The following is a 22,106-nucleotide window of genomic DNA, read 5'->3' as shown; positions in this document are numbered from 1 at the left end:
GTGTTCTTAATGGTAATTTTTACAAAACTCCAATAGGAGGTTTTGACAGTGATTGTTTCAGTGGGGAGATGGGTTTTTCCTTTCACATGCTAATCCCCTGCTCCTGGTGATATTTTTCCCCTGACTTCAGTCACGGAATTGAATAATTTATGGAATAAATTTTGTTGTAAATTTATTGTGTCACAAGCAGGTTGTAATTTCACTAACAGTTCACTTAAGTTATTAAGGTTAAAAAAAAAACATATGGTTGATAGCATAGTGCATTTGGAGGTGTTTTATTTTTTTTTCCCTCCCAGCAAGTTCACATCTTATATATTTTCAAATCAGAGGACTTGTCTAATTTTTATTCAGAATCTGATATGAGAAGGAAACACGCATTAACATAAGTGGGATTGCATTTGCACACTGTTGTTGAATTTTGGAAGTCGTAAACAAATTATTGAAGATTTTTTGGAGACAGAAATAGTATTAAACCCACAGTACTGTGGTGCTGCTGCCATTGTTTCCTGAATTACTGTCCCTCACTTGCTGATGAGGAATAAAGAGTAGGTGACATAAAGGTGAAGAAGATACTCCTTGAGGAGAAAAAGTCACATTAATCTCTTTAAATTTTACTTCTACTCTGAGGGTAAGACAATAGCAAGTTATTACTCCCCCCAATCTTATCCAATACAAATGGACTATAAGGAGAACAGAGAAAAAAATCTTTAAAAATCTCTCACAGGGGTATCTGATGGGCTTCCATCTACATTCACAACATCCTCAGGCTTCTTCTTTTTAATGGCTGTTCCGCTGTGATAAGAGGCAACATTTGGCCACTGTGGAAACCTTTGCTTAGTTTCTGCCACCAATGTTTCAGCATTCAGCAAACACACATTTAAAGTCTCCTGTTATTTACATTGAAAATTTTCTATTGACCCTGCCAGTGTGAATGAATTTCAAACGAGACGTTTCCTTCTCTGTATAGATGATTTCCCTAGGTTCCTGGTGGGAGTTACTTTTAATTCCTCTTGGAGTTGCCTCTATTCTTGTTAACACCCTGAGGATTTGCTTTCTGTTCCCCGCCCCTTCCCCCATGGCCTGGTGTGTGGCCCCCTCTCCCCACAATCTACCCTGGATATTCCAACCCTTGTACAGGGACGCTGGATAATAGCCACTGTTCTTGAACAGGAATACTTTTTAGGCCTTCAGAATAGACATTCTCACCATCTGTTACATAGAATCTAAAAATGTGATGTGAAAACAGGTTGTAATTAACTAAAAATGGGTAAGATTCTGTGTGTCTTAATGCATTTAAATTGAGGAAATAGCCTCTCAAATTTCCATGAAAAGACATGCAGCTTGTACATTAAAAAAAACTAATAGCCTTTATTTTTTGGAGCAGTTTTTGGGTTACAAAAAAATTGAGGATAAAGTACAGAGTTCTCATTTGTTTTCCCCTCCCCCTGCCAGCTTCCCCCGATAACATCTTGCCTCAGTGTGGTGCATTTGTTACAGTTGATGAGCCAATGCTGATATGTCATTATTCACTAAAGTCCATAATTTATTCGTGGTGCTATATATGGAGGTGAGGAAGATACTTTCTTTTGCCCTTCAGTGTTCTTTCAGCTGGTCTAATAATTATCTACATGGGACAGATCAATAAGAGAAAATAACCAAATTTAATTACATGTGTACATATGGGAACCCATGTGTATATATGAGAGAGTCGGTGACTCCACATGAGAGGTTAAGAGACAGAAAGGGAAAATGAGGTATATCTGACATTCTGAGCTAAGAATGAGGTAAGACACCTTGGAGCTTCAGAGGGGAAGGTCATTTGCAGGATGATAAGAAGAATAGGTGTTCAGTAATTAGAAGTTTGCCCTGCCCTATAGATAAGTTATACAAAGTTATTTCGGGTGTTAACATTTACTGTGGGCAAGGCCCCTAATTTAAATTCACTCAGGGAGAGTAAAAGTTTCTCTTGAGCTGCAGGGTCTTGATTGCCTTCAGCTCAAAATAATTCACATGTCAAAGTGGCACACTTTGGGGAGGCCTGTTCTGAAGCCTGCGTATATTCTATGGGTTTTGGCAAATGTATAATGATATGTTTCCATCATTATAGTATCAAATTGAACATTTTGACTGGCCCATGCTCCATCTACTCATCCCTACCACCCTACCCCCACACCAAATCTCTGGCAACCACTGTTATTTTTACAATCTCCATAGTTTTGCCTTTTCCTGAATGTCTTATAGTTAAGTCAGCAGCAAAGGGGTTCCTGCCTTGCTTCCTCCCAAGATAGAAATCAAGAGAGGAGGCAAAACAGATTCAAAGAAGGGTTTACTGAAAACAAAGTGGAGGGAAAGGAGAAAAGGAGAGAGCTTGATGCATCAAGGGAGCATACACTGATGAAGAATATGGTTCCTTAAACTGCTCTAGGGCTGGGTTCTTCACACAGGTGCAGAGTAGATTTCTTTGCTTCCCATGTTCTTGCCTTGAGCTGGTATGGACCAGTACAGGTGCAGAGCAGAGCTCTTTGGGGAATGCCTAAAGAGATACCCTTTTAAAAAATATACATATTTATATCGATTTCAGAGAGGAAGGAAGAGGTAGAGAGAGAAACATCAATGATGAGAATCAATGATTGGCTGCCTCCTGCACACCCCACACTGGGGATCGAGTCTGCAACCCAGCATATGCCCTGACTGGGAATAGAACCATGACTTCCTGGTTCATAGGTAAACACTCAACCATTGAGCTACACTGGCTGGGCTGAAGAGAGACTTTTAATTCATTTAGGAGAGACCTAAAACAATAATTGAAGAGCATTCCCATTCATTTTTAAGAGAGGCTCAGCCTGTCTCAGTTGGAATCAAACAGTGGGTAGCCTTATCAGATTGGATTCTTTCACTTAGCAATGCGCATTTAGAATTCATTCATGTCTTTTGTGGCTTCATAGTTTTTTTAAAATTAAATCTTTATTCAGATTATTACAGTTGTTCCTATTCCCCCCCCCCCATAGATCCCCTCAACCCAGTTCCCACCCCACCCTCTGCCCTTAACCCCCCACTGTCCTCATCCATAGGTGTATGATTTTTGTCCAGTCTCTACCCTCACCCCACACTCCTTTTCCCCCGAGAATTGTCAGTCCACTCCCTTTCTATGCCCCTGATTCTATTATATTCACCAGTTTATCCTGTTCATCAGATTTTTTATTCACTTGATTTTTAGATTCACTTGTTGATAGATATGTATTTGTTGTTCATAATTTTTACCTTTACCTTTTTCTTCTTCTTCCTCTTCTTAAAGAATACCTTTCAGCATTTCATATAATACTAGTTAGGTGGTGCTGAACTCCTTTAGCTTTTTCTTATCTGTGAAGCTCTTTATCTGACCTTCAATTCTGAATGATAGCTTTGCTGGGTAAAGTAATCTTGGTTGTAGGTTCTTGCTATTTATCACTTTGAATATTTCTTGCCACTCCCTTCTGGCCTGCAAAGTTTCTGTTGAGAAATCAGCTGACAATCATATGGGTACTCCCTTGTAGGTAACTGACTGTTTTTCTCTTGCTGCTTTTAAGATTCTCTCTTTGTCTTTTGCTCTTGGCATTTTAATTATGATGTGTCTTGGTGTGGTCCTCTTTGGATTCCTTTTGTTTGGGGGTCTCTGCACTTCCTGAACTTGTAAGTCTATTTCTTTCACCAAGTAGGGGAAGTTTTCTGTCATTATTTCTTCAAATAGGTTTTTAATATCTTGCTCTCTCTCTTCTTCTGGCACCCCTATATTTCAGATATTTGTTCGCTTGAAGTTGTCCCAGAGGCTCCTTACATTATCTTCATATTTTTGGATTCTTTTTCCTTTTTGCTTTTCCGGTTGGGTGTTTTATGCTTCTTCGTTTTTCAACTCTTTGACTTGATTCTTGCAATCCTCTAGTCTGCTGTTGGGTCTTTGTATAATATTCTTTATTTCAGTCAATGTATGCTTAATTTCTAGTTGGTCCTTTTTCATATCCTCGAGGGTCTCACTATATTTCTTGAGGGTCTCACTAAATTTATCGGCGGTTTCTAGAAAATTCTTGAAAAACCTTATAACCGTGGTTTTGAACTCTATATCCAGTAGTTTGCTTTCCTCCATTTCTGTCATTTGTGACCTGTTTCTTTGTCTCCACATTTTGGCTGCTTCCCTGTGTTGATAGAGTGGCTTTCTGTGCTAGGTGTCCTATAGGGCCCAGTGGCTCAGCCTCCCCAATTACCTGAGGTGGACATTCTTGGTGCACCCCTTTGTGGGCTTTGTGCACAGTCTTGTTGTAGTTAAGCCTTGATTGTTGTTGGTATCAGTGGGAGGAATTGACCTCCAGGCCAATTGGCTGTGAGAATCAGCTGTGTCTATGATGGGAGAACTTCTGTGCTGGAGACACCCTTCAGGGGCAAGACTTACTTCAGTGGGGCTTCGACGCTCACTGAGTCTGCCCCCTAAGTGTGTCGCTTATGGATCTGAGGAGTTGTGATCTGGATGGTCCCACTCTCACCACTGGGTACACTGGCGCTTGGATCTCTAAGGAGGTGCTAATTTAGCCTCTGCCTGAGGCTACCCAGCAGCAGCTACAGAGAGATCTGCAGATTCCTCTTCTTTGGTTGGGATTTGGAGGTGCCCAGTTGAGGCCCAGCTATGAAGCAATGCAAGCTGCTGTGGGGCCTTGGGCCTTCTTTTGGATGTTCTGAGTCTCTCTGACCCAGCTGCAGGTTGTTAGGTAATTTTAGATTGCAAAGGGCCAAGCCATTCATATGCAAAAGCCTCTGTGCACAGCTTGGGTGGGGCGGGGTCTCAGGGAATCCACAGGGTGGAGCAAACAGCGATGGCTGATCCTCAGCCCTGCCCTAACAGGCCCTGGGTCTCAGTGTCCCACGGTTATCGCTGCAAGCACCTCTGAGAGAAAGCTGCCCTCGAGTTCTGCCTGATGCCAGACAGCCCAGTTTCTGCCTGTATGAGTCTGGGTCCCCAGAGACTCCACCAGAACTGGAGTTCGGAGCAGTCGGGAGCATGTGACTCTCTCCCAATTGAAAAAGACAACCGCGTCCTCAGTTGCCAGCCATTTCTGCGTGCACCTCCGTACCTCTGCACTTAACTTCTGCACCTCCTCTGAGTCTCAGTGTGCTTTTCTCTTTCCTTCTAGTTGTAGAATTTCCACTCAGCCAGCCTTTCTGTGGGTCTGGATGATGTTCGTTTTGTCTTTTAGTTGTATTTTTGAAGTGGCTGTGCTAGGCAGCAATTTCAGGTGTTTACCTATGCTGCCATCATGGTTTCTTTTGATAGTTTTTTAGGGTAGAAAAAAACTGCTATACTCTCCTAAGTTCTTTTGGGCTACTAACTAAATGGACAGATTAACAAGAGAAAAAACAAGTTTAATTTCTTTCATATGGGAGTTTTCCATAGACATAAGAGGACCAAAGACGTCAGGCAGTTGACGCTTACATGCCATCTTGAGCTAAGGAGACAGCAGAAGGAAGTCGGGATCTAAGGCTCCAAAAGGAAAGAAGACATTTCACAGGAAGATGGGAAGAGCAAATGTTCGTTAAACAAATGTTTGCCATGGGATACAGAGAGGAATTTGAGCAAACAGGCCCTGCTGAGCTCCCCCAGCTCACCACACCTAGCCCATACTCTTTTTTAATATATGTGGTGATAGTTCTCTTTCACCAGAGATCTGGATCAGGCCCTTTACCTAAATTCTTTTAGGCAGTGAAGGAGGTGGTAAAAAATTCTTCCTTAGTCTTTTGCACCTCGGATTTTCTTCAACTCAAAGTAATCCATATACCAAAGTGGAATATTTTGGGGCTGCCTATTTTGTTCCCCTTTAATTGCTCATATCTTTTTCATTGCTGAATAATTAGCTTTTCACTGGGTAACACTGAGAAGGTACTCAGATTTTCTGATGTGGTAGAAAAGCTAAGGAGGTTCACCTTTGCTCTCCTGAGTCCAAGCTGGCATCTTGTGTTTTCTTTTCCACTGATGTCCTGATAGAGTTAAGTCACCAGCATAATGTATGTCCACAAAATAATGAGACTGATTTAACAATCCACATGGGAAAACCAGACTCATTAATCTGATCACATTTCTTATATTCCTGTTAGTGGTTTCCCTTGGCTAATTATAAATGACATATTTGTCTAGTCTCTTGCTCTCTGAGAAAAAGAGACTTGTTCTTAATGCTGCAAGTATGTATTTGATCTGAAACCAGCTCAGGCAAGTAATAATTTTTGGCGTCTATACCTGTCTAATATTAGGCACATATTCAATCCAACAATGCTTTTGAACACATAGTGGATATTAGGTACCAGTCTCTATACTGAGAAGAGATTAGTGAATGAGATGGAGCTTACAACATTGTATTGTAAACAATAGAAAAGTAATAAACAAATCAATAATATAATTTATGTTCTGAAAAGTGCTATAACAAACAGAAATGTAGTAGAGTGGGTGTGTATATTTTGTGTGTGGATGCATATGTGTGTAGCATGTGCATGTTGTGTGCACGTGTGTGTATTGTCCAACTGTATGTATGTGTCAGTATGCAGTTTGCAGCTGCTTTTGCTAGGGTGTTTAAGAAAGGCCCCTTTAAGGAGGTGGCATTTAATTTTATGAGCAGCAGGCAACCGTGGGAAGATATGTGGAAGGGTATCTAGGCAGAAGGAATAGCAAGAGTAGTCAATAGTCCTGAGTCAGAGCTGGGTGTGTCCCAGAACTGAAAGAAGGCTAATGTGACCAGAGAAGATTAAGTGATGGGAAAATAGGAGATATAGGAAAAACAGGTTGGGGCCAGCTCTTATCTGACTTTTCAGGCCATGAGCAGGATTTTGTTCTAAGATGTATTGGGAGCAATTAACCTTACCCAAAGAACGGTCTGGCCCTTGCTCTCTGCTCCTGAGGAGCTCCTTAGAATGCCCTGATTAATAAGAGTGCCTTTTTTTAAAACCTGGGGGTCTTGAGCCACACTAGAGTCTAACAAAGTGATTTCTCATTATGGCTTTGGGCCATGTAGTACCAGGTCAACCTTTGGAGGAACTAGAGACTAAAGATCAGCCACACGAGCAATCAACCATGTCTAGGTGACCAAACCCCAATAAAACCTCCAGATGCCAAGCCTCAGATGAGCTTCCAGGATAATACTTCATGAGTATTGTCACCCATAATTGCTGAGAACACTTAAAATTGTATACATGACTCTACCAGGAAAGGACAACTGGAAGACCTGTGCATGGAACTCTCCTATAATTTGCCCCATGCTCCTCTTCACTTGGCTGATTTCAATCTATATCCTTTCACTGTAACAAACCATAACCATGAATATAATAGCTTTTAGTGAGTTCCATAATTATTTTCAAAGCAAAATATCAAACTTGCAATTAGTGTCATAGTGTAGGTCATCTTAAGGACTCTGAACTTCGTTGTTGGTGTCAGAAGTGAGAGTGATCTTGGACAGTCCCTTTATCTGCAGAAGCCATTGGAGTTTAAGCAAGTGAAGAACAAGGTTTGATTTTTACCTTAGGAAGATGACTTTGCTCTGTTAGGAGGCTATTACAGATGTCTGGAAAGAGATGATGGAAACTTAACCAGGATGACAGCATTGGTGATGGTTAGAAGTGGTTAGATATGGCACATGTTTCGTCAATGAAGTGATGGTACTTACTGATGAATTGACCATCATATTTGCTATCACGGATAAGTGTTTTGATAAACCCCACTATTACATATCAAGTAATTTTAGGTTGTATAAGAGGAAGACCTTCTAAGAAATCTAGAAAACCCTTCTTGCATTTTTCAAGCAAGCCCTTTGAGCTCATTCTTTTCTTAGGACTAAATTTTTAAAACATATATAATACCACACTACTAGTGTTTACAGACTTTCCCATAACAACTTTCTTTGTGTGTAGTTCAAAGGTTTATAGTTTAGGAAAATTGGAGACTACATGGGTTTTATATGTATTGGGTGTCCATTTGGAAGCAGGCACTTTCCATTGTGTCATACCTCATGTTCCAGGGCATTCATGCATTTCATGAAACTTCCTTTTTTATTTCTGCATTGAATATAAATCTAGTGTTATCTTTGAATAAATGTATTCAATGTCTAGCACTGAGTCTGGCATGCAATAGGTACTAGGTAGGTATTGGCACCATGAAGGAACAAATAAATGGCATTTGAGCTTTCTTCGTCAGCCTAATAACAAGCACACAGAGCACCTCACAGGTCTTCAAGTATTTAGGTTTGGAGGCAACCAGGTGTCCTTACTACTATAGTCTATCTATCTTTTGGGTCAGTGGTTGCCAACCTTTTGGGCCTCACAGACAACCAGTGGTCCACGGACCACCAGTTGGCGACTGCTGCTCCAACGGTTTTCTTAAACCAGCAGTTGCCAACCTTTCGGACCTCACGGACCACCAGTAGTCCGTGGACCACCAGTTGGCGACCTCTGCTCTGGGTTAGAGTCTAAAGTTTGGCTCAATTATTATGTGAGTTAATACCAATTCTATTATTTGTCTAAATCCAACCCCTTTATTGGATGAAAACATTTTTTTTTTTTTTTTTTTTTTGCTGACTCACTGTGTCTTCATTGAATTTCTTCTGGGTGCCTAGCACTAGGCTGGCCCTGGGTATTATAAAAGAAAAAACAAAACAAAACATCATCCTTACCCTCAATGATTTTATGTTCTCAAGTGAGCAAAACTTCTTTAGGGACTAGGGAGATGGAGAGAATGGGAATCATTTTCTGTAGGACAAACATTTCCTTGGATGTTGAAGTGTTGGTGGCACGCAGTGGTGACAAAATTAAAACCAGGAGGCAGATGCACTGGAGTTAGCTTTAACTCTTATGTGACTCTCTTCTACACTAGGTAGAAAATCAGGATCAAGCATTCAAGGGAACAGGCTGTCAGTTCTTTCCTACTAGAAGGCATAAATTGCATACCACTTCTGAGCATGTAAAAACTCTTCCTGAATGTTCTCTATGAATCTTTGTTTTTCTGCTCCATCTTGCTCTGGGCCTTGGGAAGTTGATGCTTCAGGACTCCATCATCTTGACGTCCTAGCTCAAATTCTGTAGTTTTTTGTTTGTTTGTTTTTTTAACAAGGAATAAAATAATGAACTTTCCCTCAAACCCCTACAGGGGAGATAAACAAGTTCTTAAATACATAATGTGGAGAATAATGCAAGTTAAATACAAAGTGCTCTCAGGTGAGGGGAGGTTTGAGGAGCACAAATCATATCTGGTGAGTGGATGGGGGAGCTGAGATGTGGGATTAGGAAAGATGGTGTGCTACAACCAGCTTTCAAAATGCCTTTGTAACCTCTCATTACATTTTCAGGAATTTTGCCTGCTGGTTGATATCACCTTAGTAGCTTGAAATCTGCCAAAGTGGGAGTATTTACACCACAGACATTGACAAACTCTACAACTCAGGGTTTCCTCCACTCAGAGCTGTTTGCTTTGATTTTTATATATTGATTCGAAAGAGAGGGAAACATTGATTTATTGTCTCATTTATTAATTCCTGTATATGCCTTGATCAGGGATCAAACCTGCAATCTTGACATAGGAGGACAATCTCAAGGAGGATGCTCTACCAACTGAGCTACTAGGCCAGGACTAGAGCTATTTGTTAAACAATTACCAGCACCCTGCTGTAAACCTGGTGGAGAAACATAGCTCTTAGATGAACCTGGGATGTGAAAGGGAAAACTCTGTAGGTAGAGAACCTAGCTAAAGTCCAGGCAGGGAGGTAAAAAAGGACGTGTGTGTGTGTGTGTGTGTGTGTGTGTGTGTGTGTGTGTGTGTGTGTGTAGAACAATGCAAAGGAAGCATGATTAAGTGGTAGGAGAAACATAGGGGAGCATTAAGAATGAGGCTGGAAGGCAGGTTAGAGTTTTGAATATTTCACAGTAGTCTAAAGGATTTTGTACTTTTTTTGGTACTTCATTTGATAGAAAGTGGAGAGTCATAGAAGGGTCTGAAGCATAAGAGTTAGGCAATCAGAGATGACATTGTAGAGGTTGTTTAATCTGTCATCCAAGATCAAGGTCACAGAGTCTTCTGAAACTCTCAGGTTCTCCATGTGCAATCAGTTTCCAAATCTTGTCACTTCAACTTTCAGGATTTTTGTTCATTTGATCGCCTTATTTCCATTGCAGGTGGGAAGCTTAGGAGCTGACCTTGGGATGTAGAAATGAGGTTTCTGTCTTTAGGAGGCCTTTTCCATGTCAAATGACACATTTGGCATTTGTAGGGGTGTGAGGTAAAAGATCTAATTTAATTGCTTCCCAGATGCCTAGCTCATTGTTCCAAATTATTGACTAGTTTTCCTATCCTCACCAGTTTTTTTTTTATATATTTTATTTATTTTTTACAGAGAGGAAGGGAGAGAGATAGAGAGCCAGAAACATCGATGAGAGAGAAACATCAATTAGCCGCCTCCTGCACATCTCCCACTGGGGATGCGCCTGCAACCCAGGCACATGCCCTTGACCGGAATCGAACCCGGGACCCCTCAGTCCGCAGGCCGACGCTCTATCCACTGAGCCAAACCGGTTTCGGCATATCCTCACCAGTTTTAAAGGCCAGTCTACAAGGATGATAAAGGTTAATATCCAAACATATCATCAGATTGTTTGGTGCTTTACCCAATGAGTTCTAATGATACTAGTATCCCTAAGATGATCCTAAACCCTTTACTTCATTGCAGAGTTTTCTGAGATGTCATATCAATTGACTTGTTTTAATTTGGGTTCACCTAGAAGCAGACTCTGAGGCATAGCAGGGCACTGGGGAAGTGAAACAAGGAAGGGAAGGTAGTGAACAACATTTATTTATGATGCAAGTTAACATTGTGGGTAATTTGGTTTTAATTTGTAAAATAAAAATTGTAATAACTAAAAGTTACATAGTAATTATTATGTACTAGGAACTTTTCTAAATCCTTTGAAAAATCTTAACTCATTTATTCTTTACTAGAGACCCGGTGCATGAATTCATGCACCAGTGGGGTCCCTCAGCCTGGCCTGTGGGATCGGGCCAAAACCAGCTTTCTGACATCTTGCAAGGGTTCCCGGATTGTGAGAGGGCACAGGCCAGGCCGAGGGACCCCACTGATTCATGAGGAGGTACGCGGGAGTTTGGCTAGCTGGGGAGGGGGGGAACTAGGGAGGACTCAAGGATGTGTCCAGCCCATCTTGCTCAGTCCCAATTGGTCAGACCCCAGCAGCAAGCTAACCTACCAGTCGGAGCATCTGCCCCCTGGTGGTCAGTGCATGTCATAGTGACCAGTTGAGTGACCTTAGCATATCATTAGCATATTATGCTTTGATTGGTTGAATGGACGACCAGACACTTAGCACATTAGGCTTTTATTATATAGGATAACAACTTAATAACTTCTCCATTTTACAGATGAGGAAACTGAGGCAAGGGCAGATGAAGTATGTGTTCAGAGTCACATAGCTTGTTAAGTGGCAGATCCAGGAATCTGCAGGACTTTCACAGACCACAGGACTAATTATCCAGGGGGAAATAGTCTTTATAATGAGTGGTTGAAAAGCCAGGGCTTCTGAAATTATATCACTGGTGAAAACTGTGCAAAGTACTTGCCTTTGCCCTGTTGTAGTTAAATGTTTGTGAAAACCCAGGTATGGCCCTTAGACATGTCATTCTAATTTTAAACAGTAGGCATTAATTTTCTAATGAAAGCCATTAAAAATTAGTGAGTATTAAAGGAAAGGATCCACTTGAATGATCTTAAAGTGGATTTATTATGCTATGGGTAGAATAAGGAATAGGGGAAAACACAAAAATGAAAACCTTTTGTTTTGATGGCATTGGTTTATGTATACAGCTTCTTTCCCATCACCATGTATCAAAAATTAAAATGGAAAAAAAAATTTTGCCTTTCATTGATTATTTAAAATTTGTTATGACTCTAATATTGTATATTTAATTTTAAATTTGCATTTCAAATTTGCATTTCATTTATATGTCCCATTGATGTAATTGGTGCTCCCTCACCCCAGTTTTAAAGGTTAATAACCTCCTAACCTGAGGGAAAAAAAGGATGATAAGAAGAACAAAAGAACATCTCATAGTTTAGGTGAACATTTAAACTACTATCTCTCTTTTAAAAATAACCTATTCTATTTCTTGCCCTTTCTGCCCATGCCATTTTGTGCTTTCCAAAGCTCAGCTAGCCATTAAAAATAATTACTTTAAGGTATTATTTTCAAAGGAATTATAAATAAATTACTTTAAAAATTAGACCTTGGTTTGCATTATAATGGCAAGAAGATAAAGTTTTTCTATTTTGTGAACCTATATTCAAATTAGAGCATTGTTGTTTGTGATTTGAAATATACACTAAGCTATTTTTCTTATTCATATCTTAAGAACAGTGTTAGTTCATGTGCTTCTTAAGCACATTAGTTAATCTTGTGGAAAGTTATTTAAATACAATAACAGAGTTTTAAGAAATGTATAAAGGCTGTTGATAAAAAACTATGCCAAATCAATGTAGTTCTCATCACTGTATTGTAAATAAAAACATTAGTGTAACAGCTAACATTTCTGTTCCAGCAGTACTAGCACAGTGTTTGCACATTGTAGCATTGAATCAAAGCTTGTTGAATGAACAGATGGATGAATTTATATGATGATTAATTTTATGTGTCAAATTAGCTAGGCCACGGTACCCAAACATTTGGTCAAACATTATTCTAGATATTTCTGTAAAGGTACTTTTTAGGTAAGATTAACATTTAAATCAGTAGACTTTGAGTAAAAGTCCTTTTTCTTTGTCTCCGCATTTTTTATGCTTCCCTATGTTGATAAAGTGGTTTTCTGTGCTAAGTGTCCTCTAGGGCCCAGTGGTTCAGCCTCCCCAATTACTTGAGGAGGACACTCTTGGTGCACCCCCTTGTGGTCTTTGTGCACAGTCTTGTTGTAGTTAAGCCTTGATTGTTGTAGGTATCACTGGGAGGAATTGACCTCCAGGCCAGTTGGCTGTGAGAATCAGCTGTGTCTGCAGTGGGAGAACTTCTGTGCTGGAGACACCCCTGCCGGGCAAGACTTGATTCAATGGGGTTTTGGTGCTGACTGAGTCTGCCCCCTGAGTGTGTCCTTTATGGTTCCACAGAGCTGCAAGCTGGATGGTCTCACTCTGACCTCTGTGTACACTCAACCTTAATTCTTTGAGTTAGTTTTTTTCTTCTCATGTAGGCATCTTTACAGTGTTCTTGCATATGAGGGAATATTGATCAGTTTGACAGCATTATAGATTTTCATTCAGCAACAGGGTTCCTACAACAAATGCAGAATTGATTTTGAGAGAAACTCTTGTCCCATAAAAATTTTAAGAACTGGAGCAATGACCATCTGTTCTGATTATTTTAAGTGCAGCCCTTTTTGGCAGTCCGATACAGATGATCTCTTTTAGCCCTTTTAGGAGTGTGATTTTAAGATTCTTTGTTGGAAAAACTGACCGAATCTCTTGCAGAAATAGGTCACCAAGGGGCTCATAAGTGTTCATTGTTTTACATTTGAGAGTCTTTTGCTGCTCTGAGGATAAAGACTGGCTCACTGCTGGGGATTAAAGGGTTTTAAGGCAGGCCAAATAATAACCAGCTGGCCTCAAGTAAAGTTTATATCCTAAGACTTTCTTTTATATTCCCCAAAGATTTTATGTTTACAAGAGAATTCAGGATGAATTTACCATTGGTGCATGCTGGTATTCCTCTAAGTCTTATCATATAGGAACCTGGAGAGGAAGTTTATGAAGACAAAAGGAAAAGGAGATATAGCAAAAGTGAGTAAGAACCAAGGAAATTTTATAGGCCTGGAAAACAATTGTGGACTGAATGTTTTTGGAAATATAGAGTGCTAAACTTGTGAAAATTCAGTGTTTTCACCAACCTAAACAAAAATCCAAAATCAGGAAAATGGAGCTTGATAGTTTAACTCTCTTATACTCTTCATTTTCCCTAGTAGTAATTCTCTGTGCTTCAGAGCAGCAAACAAGATGGCTTGTGCACAGTGCTTCAGTCATGGTGTTCTGTGATATTAGCTGAGGATCAACATGACAATAGTTGAAAAGTACCAATGACCCCATTTCCAGGCAAAAGCAAGGGTTGCTGTTGGTATTTTGGGGCAGAGATGTATTCACTGAGATACAAGGTCAGTCTTGCCCCATCAGGATTCTGAACAACATCATGACCAGGCAAACCTTGCTTCATGGTGAACATTTTCCTGCAGTCTTCCCTGTAGCAAACATGCATACATGAAATAGACAGTGAGGCTTTGAGGCAGGGGCAGAGCCAGGATTTGTGGGGCCTAAAGCTTATATAATAAGAAAACAGAAACTGATGGGTACAAATTATGTATGAAAGTAAATATTTAGTTTGAAAAATTATAAAGCTCAAAAAGTAGGCAAATACAACAAAAGCCATATGAATGGAAAATAATATAACATTTTTTAAAAAATATATTTTATTGATTTTTTACAGAGAGGAAGGGAGAGGGATAGAGAGTTAGAAACATCGATGAGAGAGAAATATCGATCAGCTGCCTCCTGCACACTCCCCCTGGGGATGTGCCCGCAACCAAGATATATGCCCTGGACCAGAATCGAACCTGGGACCCTTGAGTCACTCTATCCACTGAGCCAAACCGGTCAGGGCTAATATAACATTTTAATTAATTGCCCAGGACACCTCAGTGATTCTTTTTTTCCTTGTAGTTTTTGGTTGCATAGTCTTGACAGTCATTTTTTAAAATTTTCCAGCTTTTTTGAGACATTATTGACATAAGTTTAAGGTATACATGATGATTTGATACACGTATTTGACACTGATTTTAGATTGTGCTTTCTAGTCAGAGGACAGAAAGATAATTGTCTTATTTTCTAGCATGGTTAACTGGCATTTTGTTGTTGTTGTTGATGCTTAGAAAAATTTTTTTTAGTGTCCTAAGTCTTTATTGGTAAATGTAAATCTTTAAGATTGCTTAGAATTAAAATTTAGAAAACCTGCCCACAAGTTTCTTTCCTGTTTGGGCAGGAAACTATGAGATTGCAAAGCATTTCAAGTTTTCTTAGAATAGTGTTGGTCTTTGTATTGACAACACTCATTGTTGTCAGTGTCTTGTAAATTAGAAGTTTTATGTTATTTTCATCAATATCAGAACTACCTGTCAAATCAGGAATAAATGTAATCTTTTTCTCAGTGTGTTTATTTGGGTTCCTCTTCCTTATTAATTTAATGATCAATCAATCCAATAGTGTATTTATTATGACTGGTCAGCATTTATCTCTTTTATGAATTACTGCTTTTGGTGTGATTTAAACATTTTTAATGCAATTCTTTTCTTGATGTCAGAGTAATTTCTATTGACTTCAACTCATTTTATCTCTTTTGTTACATATTCCAATAATTTTATCTGAATTTTCAGTTATTTAATAAATTTATGTATTAATTAAAAGTAAAAACCCTTTATATACATCTAAACCAGGAATCAAAAATTTCTTTCTCATTTTATTAAAACCTTATAAGACATCTTTCTAAATTATAGTTAAAATGGTGTGCTTAAACTTTCCTGTTGAAAAAAGAAAATGTGTGATGTATTTCAGTTGTACACACTGTACCATTTCTGAAAGGAGAGAGCTTCTATTTTGACTATGCATTGATGAGAACTGAATTTTCTCATTCCAATTTTGTACATATAATGATTGGAAGAATTTTTTACAGTCTAGCTTCTGGCTTGATACCTTTCAAACTTTGTCATATATAATATAACTCCTGACTTTGCTCCTTCATGTCATCTAACTGGGTGAGTGGGCACAGTGGGAAGTACAGATTTTCCTGGAAACAAATCCTCTGGGAAGATGAGCAACATTTTAGCTACATGGAGCAGGCAGCAAAACACATTAGTATATCCCCTAAACCCCAAACCATAAACTTCTCCTTTACCAAACATAAAAAATGCCTCTTGTCTCTCTGCTGCCACCTGACACAGGGGAAGTATGACAGAGAAATCAGAGTGGAAAGGGACAATGTCCTAACTAACTATGGTTTAAAATATATTGGCTTTGAAAATTTATAAAAACACTGCTAGGTCTCTCCAGAGCTTTGAAAGGGGCTGTGCAAATGAGAGGCCCTAAAGCAGAAACTTTATTAGTATCTTGGTAAAGATGCCTTAGCTGAAAAGATAAAACACAATTTTGTGTGTTCTACTGAGGTCTTCTCTTGGTCATCAATATGTGTCTTTCTGGGGCATACATTTTTCATATGGTACGAAAGGTAACTTTTGCATCTAAGTATTTTCTAGAATGCTTATCTCCGCGTGGGGACTCGGGTTTTCTGGTTTTTCCTCTGTAAGTTCCCTCCACCCATGTGTTCATCTTGAAGGAAACTTCCCTCTGGGCATATGTAGCTTCAAGTACTTAGCCAATTTTAATTTGAGAGTGAAGCCAGGTGTTTCCCATGTCCTTCATGGTTGCACTTGAAAATGGTTAATTTATACATTGGTTTTGATTGTGTTTCTGAGGCTCACTTAAAGCTATCATAAGCATAATATATAAACTGTTTTTTGCTGATTTTTATATTTGTTTTAAAGATACTACTTCAAGTTTTATTTTGTATTGAATTTTTTATTATGCTTATTTACAAGTTACATATACAAACGGCTTGCCTCCATTTGTGCATGAGAATGTGACAATGGGGATGATGGTACCTCATCAAAGATTTGCCACATTCTCATAAACAAATGGTCTTTCCCGCTGTACCATGTGTTCGCATAGGTGCGTGTAAGGAATCTTCTAGGCCCTAGAATCTAGGGGGAATACGAGGGCAATAGGAGATGACTGACTCATTCATAGTTATGAAGGTACCAACCAGTGATGGAGACATGATATTACCAAGTGAGTGTAAGCTCTAAACTCCAGAAAGCTCTTGGCCACCTATTGCTTGTAGTTTTTTTGTTCTGTTTGTTTTTTGAATAACTGTGTGAGATGGATCTACTAGCTTTAACACTAAGCTAGATAGTAGCTGGGTATTATTTCCTAGTGAAGAAAGGATTTTTTTCAAAGTAGTGAAGTTATTTTTTATAGAGATAGTTTTCTCATGTCTATTTGTCCAGGGAAATAATAACTAAAATTTTTTTTTGACACATAATCATAAGGAAAGCAATATCTGATTATTGTGATTTTTTTGAGGTTACCTTCTTAATTAAAAAACTAAATTCTCCTATTTTCTAGGAAACTTCAGATGTGAGAAGCCAAGTGAACAGTATATTTTCTCACTGTATTACTCTAATCTTATTCTTTAGGTCAAGGTTAAGTAGGTCTAGAAAAAACAGAAATCTGTGTTTGTAATGCAATAAAGTGTAATGAGTGTGGCAACTTTTTCTAATTTACCTCAGCTGGATATGCAAATGAAACGATTAAACTTATAACCCATAACTCTGTGGGGGAACTGATGGGTAACGAAAATGCACAGTATTTACTGTAGCTAATGGGAAAGTTGTTAGATGATAGGAATGTAATATGTTCTATGTGAAAATCTGCTAAAGAGCTAGTTAGCAGTGTAAATGAAGATTTGGTTATTTAGGAATAACCTTCAAATTGGCAAAATTAGTCCCAACAGCACGATTTAAATTTTTAAAAAATCATTTATTTAATGGTGTTTGAATTTACTAACTACAGCTTGTTATATGTGTTTAGAGATCTAGTTTTATAATTGGAAAGTCAGTAATTTTAAATGGACATAATACACCAATGCAGTATACCAGTTTTTTTATAATACTAGAGGCCCAGTGCACGAAATTCGATCAGGATGTGGTCCCTAGGTCTGGCCAGCAATTGAAGCACACGTGTCTGGTGTGGAAGGGTAGGTCCCAGCTGACCTCTGGGCCCTGGGCAGTACCTGGGCCTCTGGGCCCCCGCATGCCTCTCTCCACCCAAGTCCCCACGTGGAGATGCGGTGAGTGCGGCCGGACACTGTGGGTGTCTGGGTCACCCAGCAGAGCCACACAGAAGCCAGGCAGGCAGCACACTCTCTCTGGCTGGCCTTGCGGACTGGCTCATGCACAAACCCTTGGGGAGCCCGACTGGCCCCTGCGGTCCCGGCGGCTGTGGCCCTGCTCACCCAGAAGATATCGCGCGGGTACAGGGTGGGCTCCTCATCGGTGCTCAGCACCTGAGCTCGTGGGGGAGGCGGGGGGAGGCTTCCCCTGTGCGTGAGCCCTGGCATCCCCGGAGAGAGTAGCAGGGGGAGTGAGAGCAAGCTCGGTGAACACCCCACATTCCCACTGCACCTCCGTCCCTGTAACCCCCACCCCGAGGTAGCCAGCGAGAGCTCCCAGCATGTAGCCGATGCCCGCCATGTTCCGCATTGCCCCCTGGTGGTCAGCGCACGTCATAGCAAGTGGTTGAACTCCTGGTCAAACTCCCAGTCGAGGGGACAATTTGCATATTAGGCTTTTATTATATAGGATTTTTCTTCAAGAAACTCAAATTTTTCACAATATTTAACTAGTTAATCCCATAGCATACTTTCCAGGAAGGCAAGGGTTAGGGTAATAATAATTTTATAAATGTAAGAGTTACATTTGCTCAAATTCTATCATTAATGACCTGAAATAAAATTCATGTGTTTGGGCTCAGTCAATATTTAAACAAAACAGTGATTTTCTTTCTACAGCTAATTATAAAATTTTCTGTTTTGTAATCTGTGTATATATAAAGTTTCTAGCCTTTAGGGGTCACCTTCCCACTTTACACCAAAATGACCTACTCTGAAGTATTCATAGGGATAAATGAGTAAACAGTTGCAAAACAGTAAAAGAGGTAAATCCATCATGTTAAGGAAGCAGAGAGAAGTCCCTTTTCAGATTAGCCTGAAAGAGGACTGTGCATAAACCACTCGTGAAAACATGGACTCTTGTCATTAGTAGGAGCGTAGGGTTCATCCAGTTCACTTTCTTCACAATGCTGCATAGATTTCTTTACTCTGTAACAACCTCGTTGACCAGGAATCACCTGGCTTGAGCCCTTGCAATAGTAGGAAGCTAGCAGGTATTTAGAATTGCTGATATGCAACCATTTTTAGCCTATAAAATGGCAGTTTCATATGGTTCATCCTAATAAATTCCTCCTCATCTGAAGCCAAAATCTAGCTCTCTGTCTCATTTCAACATAGAATCTTTTAAAAACTGTTTAGGAAAAGAGATTTAAACTCCATCTTTGGTACACCATATTGATATTTCACATTTCTTCTGTGCCAGGCTCCTAAAATCAAAGTCAAGCAAAAGGAGAACCATGAACCTTTCATAATTGTCTTTTCTTTGGTTATACCATCATTCTCTATAATCAGTCTCCAAATAGCCAAATTTCCCAAGTTTGTTTGCATAAAGAGACTACACTCTAAACCAGTGGTTGCCAACCGGTGGTCTGCAGACCACTGGTGGTCTGAGGTCCAATGGTTGGCAGCCGCTGCGAGACAATCTTTGAATCTAAATGGAAGTCATGACATGGGCTGGAAAAGGTCAGATTAGGGCTTTGGAAAATTCCCGGGACAGGTAATAAAATGAGAAAGTAAAGAGGATACAAACAAATTTTTAGTTTAGATGGATTGAACTCTTAAGTAATAAAAATCTGTAGTTTCTATGTAGAAGGGATTTTGATCTTCATTTTTGTTTTAATTGGGAATTATGTTACTTACAAGTGAAAATAGACATGATTCAAAACAGTTAAGTTAGTAAAATGGTTTGGTTTTACTGAAAATGCCTGGTGAGTTGATGGGATGTTAATGTATTTCTGCTATGTTCAAGTTATTCATAACTGAAATACAACTAACCACTGAACTTACGTTGTGGTAAACTCACTAAAATTGCCTGGGACAATTTCTTAAATACAGACATGATGGTTGGAGAGTGTTAATTTACTTCTTGAAGGACTTGATTTGAATACTAATTCAGATGTAAATGTCACAGTTTCAAGCTTAAAGAGTTACAGTGATTATTACACAAGTACAATATTTGAATATCATAACATTTCTTCATTATAGAAGAGAACAGATAATCATTCAGCCATCCATAAGTACCAACAGCTATACAGATGTTAGTGGTGACGTGGGCTCTCAGTTCTTGAGTTTGGTAAAGAAATAATCTGCCGGGGTCCAACCCCAGCAGGTCCAGGGGTCCCCAAAGGTGTGGACGGAGTCGGTGAAGAAGGACTGACACGGAGACAGCGTTCAGTTGATCAGCAGCCTAGCCAGGATCTCTAGCCAGGATCTCCAGCCAAGTTCTGGTCTGGATCTCCAGCGAAGTTCTGGTGTTTATTGTCTTGTTACATCCGTATTTATACCAGTTGATTTTAATCCTGTCAATTTCTATTGCAAAGGTTAGGGCGTTTCTTATCTCCATTCCAGGGAGTAAAGATTATGTAGCTTAAGCGTGATTGTTTGTAGTTAAAGTGATTAACTACCCTCCTGGCACTTAGTTAAGGAGTTTTATCCCCTCCCTGACTTTAGGGAAAAATCCCTACCTGGGGAAACAACCTTTCTCGGAGAGGTGATCTTGGTTAAAACACACAGCGCTAAGGGGAGCAAACATATTAAGAACAGTATGCTATATACGCCAGGTCCCTTGAAACATATGCTGTGCAGATGTTTCTTTCCTGCAGCGACTGTGTCAAGCAGCAAGGATGGACCGGCTTCCGGCAATAATCCAGAGCCAAGAACTCTAGTTAAGAAGTTCATTTAGCATGCAAAGTGAAAGTACACTAGAATAGAAGATTCAAGCAGGATGCTCAGAGAACTGCTTTGGTCTTTTAGAAAGAAAGTCACAGAGGCAGAAGAGCTGAGCCAGCTGGGCTTCATTACAGAAACAAAAGAAAAGCCCGCAGAGCTTAGGTGAAAGAAGCAAAGAGCCCTGGCCAGTGTGGCTCCGTTGGTTGTCCTCTAGTGCACTGAAAGGTTGCCAGTTCAATTCCTGGTCAGGGCACATGCCCAGGTTTCAAACTCAATCCCTGGTTGGGGTGCATTTGGGAGGTTTCTCTCTCTCCCTCTCTTTTCCTCTCTCTCTCATAGAAAAAAAAAAAAGAATAAAGTTGCTTTAAAAAAAAAAAGCAAAGATACATGCCTAAGGAAAGGAGAGAGAGAGAGAGAGAGAGAGAGAGAGAGAGAGAGAGAGAGAGAGAGAGAGAGAAAATGTACTAGGTTCTTTGTCTTAAGGGTTTTTATCATTTTCTAAAGGCAGGAATTTTAGGATATCTCAGGGGAGGATCTTAGTAGAATATTCATCAGCTTTCCAAGTGTGTCCTTTAATATGCTGATTATTTAAAACAACCATATAGAGTCAGGGTCATTTTCTCTACTGATTGGTCCGAGTTAGGGTAGGCAGTCATTGGGTATTGCATCTGGTCCTGATGCCAGCTATAACATTGCTTTGTCTGGTTTTGCTGCTTTTTTGGGCCTGGAGGCCTAGATATTATCTGTAGTGTGACCAAAACTCTGTCTCTGTGGTCAACAGACCTGAGGCTTTGTTTCTATGATTATTCAGTGCTTATCAAAACCTCATTGTCCTGAGGGCTTAGTGCTTAAGGGCATGGTCATGCAAGGGAGAAGAAGGCAGGTGAGTCAGGGTGCTGCATGAGATCAGTTTGAATCAAGCTATTTGTCTCAGTTTCCTATTCTACTTGCCAAGGAATTTTCCTGGATTCCTATTATCCTCCTAGTCTCAAACATAATCTGAATTCATTATTTTAATTATTATAATTATGCAATTTATAACTAGATGTTAATTACTAAATAACATGGTTTCTCAGTTTTGATCTCTGATATTTGACTTCACACATTTGCAGATAAATATATACTAAATTATGACTCACTTTCTTAAAACAATTCATAAAAATGATTTGAAAATAAGATTTTTAAACTATATCCAACTTAAGACAAATATTAACTATTTTTTAGTGTTCCTTATGCTAATGAAATTTTGATTATCTGAATTGTCTAAGATATTAAATATATGACTTACTTTGAAAGCTCATTTTTCTAGATTAAAATTACTGAAAACAGGTATATATATATAA

The sequence above is a fragment of the Myotis daubentonii genome, chromosome 15 (assembly GCF_963259705.1).
Source record: "Myotis daubentonii chromosome 15, mMyoDau2.1, whole genome shotgun sequence".
Classification (NCBI taxonomy): domain Eukaryota; kingdom Metazoa; phylum Chordata; class Mammalia; order Chiroptera; family Vespertilionidae; genus Myotis; species Myotis daubentonii.
Note: the sequence above shows the minus strand (reverse complement) of the source record.